We start from the raw sequence: 5,222 nt of genomic DNA on the forward strand, positions 1-5,222 counted from the left end.
GGCCCGGGACGCGTCCTCCCGAAGCCGGCCCGGGACGGGTCCTCCCGAAGCCGGCCCGGGACGCGTCCTCCCGAAGCCGGCCCGGGACGCGTCCTCAGGGTGAACCAGAGACGCGCTGCCTCGGCCCTGCAGGATAATCAGCAGGTAATGAGGGGCCCTGGAGACCCGGCATGAGATGATGAATCCCACACTGGCCCATTTTATTATTGAACGTCTTCTAAATGTGTCCTGGGGGCCTGAGCCAGGACCAGATAACATTTAACTGCTCAGTTAAGTGGAGCCACTAAATAAATAACTCGAAATGAAAAGCAAAAATTAATTTATACCAGCCAAGAAGGGAAATTCCCATTAACGGATGCGGCTCTGGAGGGCGCTCCGGCTCAGGAACCAGCCCTGCCTGACCTGGTCCTGGGACGCCACCTCGCTCCAGGACGCCGATTCGTGGTTTTACCATCTCTGTGGGGTCCTTCTCGCCCGGGTTTCTGCTGTTTGACTGAATCGGCTCAATCATTGGACGTTCTCGTCTTCTGATTCCATCTTTCTGTCCTTAAACCACCTCCAACTGTGCGGAACCGGAGGGACGAGCCGGCTCCTGACCAATCAGCTGCCGAGGCTGCGTCAGCCATGCTAACGAGCTTCATGGCTGACATGCTAACGAGCTTCATGGCTAACATGCTAACGAGCTTCATGGCTGACATGCTAACGAGCTTCACGGCTGACATGCTAACGAGCTTCATGGCTAACATGCTAACGAGCTTCACGGCTGACATGCTAACGAGCTTCATGGCTAACATGCTAACGAGCGTGAATCAGCCATTACATCCTGTCCCAATATGAGCGCTCCATGGGAGGGTTCCTTTCTCATGAATGGCTCCATCCTGTCTCGCCGGTTCTGCTGATCCAGTTCACACTCAGAGGGGGGGTGGGGGGGGGGGGGGGGGCATTAGCTGCTGTTTAAAATGCTATAAGACCCACGGTAACGACCCATAAATCACCTGCAGCAGGTAACAAGGTGCTGCTGCTGTGCATCACACACTCACGGGGGGGGGCAGCGGAGGGGACGAGTGTGTGTGTGGGGGGGGGCAGCGGCTCATGCGAGGCTCCGTGCACACGCATATTCATGGAGCTGCGGCGTGCTGGGAGGGAGCGGAGCAGCACAGTCCGGTCCATTCCTGTCATATCGGTGCTGCTCCCCTGTTCATGCAGAGGAGCTGAATCCTCTTACGGAGCAGAGTGAATTACAGCCTGGTCCGATCCGTAATGAGATTAGCGACACATCGCTGATCCACCCAGCCGGGACCTCCCGGATCCAGAGTCCGGCCCCAGAGTTCTTCTTCTCCACCCGGAGCAGCAGGAAGCCTCCTGCAGCCCCGCGTCCCTCTGAGAGCTTCCGTCCACCAAAGCACCTCTGAGAGGCTCATTTCCAGACGCCTGCGTCTCCCCCGTTTAAGTGGCTGTTAAATAAGGAGGCGCTCGCCGGCGCCGCGGCGGAGCAGCATGAGCGTTAGCGGAGCTCTTTATCTGACCAGATCGGTGGCTCCGTCCCCCGGCCACCTTCTCCCACAGAAACAATATCAGCGTTTATGCGGCGCACAAATGTCATCATGAGTTCTGATTCCATCGCTCTCGTTAGGGCAACAGCCCCCCCCCCCCCCCCCCCCGCATGCTAACGCCGCGCAGTGACGCGCTAAACTGTGATGCAGCTACACGTCTGAGGAGCAGCGGTGGGAGGCCCCGTCCCTAAAAACCCAGAGATCACCCAGACGTGGCCCCACGCGTTGTTTATTGGCTAACTGGCTAACAGGCTAACGGGCTAACAGGCTAACAGGCTAACGGGCTAACAGGGTCAGGGTTAGCTAACCAGCAGACGCACATTTGTCAACACAAAAACAGCTGAGCAGGATGAAGATGTGGCAGCAGCTCCCAGCCAGAGTCCCGGCTGCTGCGGCTCAGGGGATGTGTTGGTCCCGACCGGCGCTCCAAGGTCCAAGGTTCTCCGATGAGATCTGCTCCAGAAGGAGAGTCGCACGTCTCCATTCATCATCCAGGCAATTAGAGCCTTCAGTGGGTTTGTGGTGTTGCCATGGAGACGAAGAGACGTTATGGGAGCTCCCTGAACTTTCTGGATCCCGTTCTGCAGAACGACCTCTGCAGCGACACATCCACCATCCTCCTCCCAATAAAGCTCATTAACTTAATCAGCCTGGCTCAGACCATCGAAGGGCAGCAGAACAAGAAAACAGGCGGCAAACATCCCATAATCCCTCTGAAAACAGACGCCCAACTCATCACACGGACTGAAGGAGCTCAGCGGTGTGTGAGGCCCAGAAAGGGCGAGCTGGCGTTGCCCGTCAGCAAGGGCCCCTCCTCTGGCGGGCCCCGCCCACTCTGGCGGGACCAGCCCACTCTGACAGGCTCCACCCACCCTGGCGGGCTCCACCCACTCTGGCGGGCTCCGCCCACTCTGGTGGGGCCAGCCCACCCTGGCAGGCTCCGCCCACTCTGGCGGGGCCAGCCCACTCTGACAGGCTCCGCCCACTCTGGCGGGGCCAGCCCACTCTGGCGGGGCCAGCCCACCCTGACAGGCTCCACACACCCTGGCGGGCTCCGCCCACTCTGGTGGGGCCAGCCCACCCTGGCAGGCTCCGCCCACTCGGACAGGCCCCGCCCACTCTGGCGGGACCAGCCCACTCGGACAGGCCCCGCCCACTCTGGCGGGACCAGCCCCACTCTGACAGGCTCCGCCCACCCTGACAGGCTCCACACACCCTGGCGGGCTCCACCCACTCTGGCGGGCTCCGCCCACCCTGGCAGGCTCCGCCCACTCTGGCGGGCTCAGCCCACTCTGACAGGCTCCACCCAATGCGGCGGGCCCCGTCCACCCGGACAGGCTCCACCCACTCTGGCGGGGCCAGCCCACTCTGACAGGCCCCGCCCACCCTGACAGGCTCCACACACCCTGGCGGGCTCCGCCCACTCTGGCGGGGCCAGCCCACCCTGGCAGGCTCCGCCCACTCTGGCGGGGCCAGCCCACTCTGACAGGCTCCGCCCACTGTGGCGGGGCCATGACGATCGGCCCAAACACGCAGCTCTTTCCCGCCCACGCCGGCTGGTCCCGCCTCCTCAGCGGAGCCTCTGATGCCTCCCAGCGATGATGGGATCGTTAACCTCTCCTTTAACGACGACCATCGCAGCACCAGAGGAGATGAGGAGATGGGAGGAGGTGGAGGAGAGGTCAGGGCGAGGCAGGAAGGAGAGAGTGAGGAGGGTGGACGGGAGGTGGAGGACAAACGAGGGGGGAGGACAGAGGAGAAATGATGAGGAGGCCGAAGGTTAGAGATGAAGGAGTGATGAAGAGAGGAGGGGAAAGGCGGCAGACGTGGGGGGGGAGGGGGGGGAAGATGGAGCTGAGAGCGCCGAAGAACGTCCACACCTGGAGACAGGTGATGTCCCTCACTTCACTGGTCCACGTGTCAGAGGAGATGATGGACGTCCAAACATCAAAGCACGGCAATCAAAGGGAAATCTCACCCGTACTGGAGGGACTGGAACAGAAGCATCGGGAACGTTTGAACGGGAGCCGATGGAAAAGCAGGATACGGTGGAGGTCAGGATGGTGGGATGGGGGCTCGGCAGAGTGGGATCAGGGTCTGGGCATGAGGAACAGGATTCCGGTTCGCTCCGCTCCTGATCCGGTCCTGGTGTTGCTCCCACGTCTCTGATGAAAGAGCGCTGGGATCGTTGAGCCATCCAACATGGAGCTCCGCCCAGGTGGGCTGGACTCTGGTGTGCCCCCCCCAGCCCCGTCCCCCCCATCCCCGTCTGCCCCCCCATCCCCGTCTCCCCCCCCCAACCCCGTCCCCCCCCCATCCCCGTCCCCCCCCCATCCCCGTCTCCCCCCCATCAGGACCTGGAACGTGTGTTTAAGCAGCTAAACTGTCCTTGAAGTCCAGTGGGTCCAAACTGGAGCAGCTGAATAATTGGGGAAGGTTTAATATCTGAAGGCTGCTCTGAATCGGCACTTTTCTCACGAGCTGAAGAAAGAGCGACGCCGATGAGAGGAGCCTCCTGGGGGGGGGGGGGGAAGGGGGGGGGGGGGGGGGGGTCATTACATCACGCTGCCGACGGGTTTCACCAGCGGCTCCACCAGACCAGAAATACACACCTCAGACTGGCATTTACAGGCTGACCTCTGACCTCTGACCTCTGACCTCTGAGATCATCTCAGACCACCAGTCCCATCAGCCACCGGTGGGGAGAAGGAGACGCTTGTTAACCGCTAACAGCCAACAGCTAACAGCAACGCTAACACAGCCAACAGCTAACAGCTAACGGCAACGCTAACACAGCCAACAGCTAACAGCAACGCTAACACAGCCAACAGCTAACAGCTAACGGCAACGCTAGCACAGCTAACGGCTAACAGCAACGCTAACGCAGCCAACCCGACCCGGGCCGGTTCCTCCGACTCCCCTGAGGGTTTCTGTGTCCCCTGGTGACCTGGTAACTGGACTGACTGATTCCTGACCTTTCACTGGACGTTAATTTTAATTTATTCTAAAAAGAGAATAACTAAATGAACTAAATTAGGGCTGAGATGATGTCCTTCATCCAGCAAACGTTAGCGACCGGAACTTTAAAGTGGTCGCTAACGGGATCAAAGCTAATGAGTGTTTCATTTAAAATGGATTCCAAACACACTTTAAAGGCTAAACCTAAAATAGATACTTTTATTTCTCCTCTAAGGATGGAAAGAGATTGTTGAGCATTCCGGACCTGTAATGATAAAGAAGATTTGTCCTAACGAGCGGAAACGTCTCCGAATTCAGATGAAAAACGGGACGTTGGTAAAATGTGTCTCCGAAGGTTCCGAGACTGAAAGAACAAACAGAAATAAAGCAGGCTGGCAGCTAATTAGGCAGCACTGGAGCTCATCCCGGCAGCTCGGTCCGATCCGCCCGGCGCCTGGGGAATCCCTCCGACCTTCAGCGGGAGCGGAGACGGATCCGGGACGGTTCCGCCGGCTCCACCTGACGTCTCCTCTCAGCATCTTCACCTGCTTCTGTGGAATTAATTATTTTCATCCGTCGACGGGGAAGCTTTGAAGTTCCGGTTTTCAGTCTGAAGATGGGAAGGTCCGATGTGTGCCGATGGATGCCACAGCGTTCCCTCCGGCCTCCGTCGGGAAGTCTGGAGCGATTACGGCCGACCAATCAGAGGCC

This window comes from Takifugu rubripes, chromosome 11 (assembly GCF_901000725.2).
Source record: "Takifugu rubripes chromosome 11, fTakRub1.2, whole genome shotgun sequence".
In the NCBI taxonomy this organism is placed as follows: domain Eukaryota; kingdom Metazoa; phylum Chordata; class Actinopteri; order Tetraodontiformes; family Tetraodontidae; genus Takifugu; species Takifugu rubripes.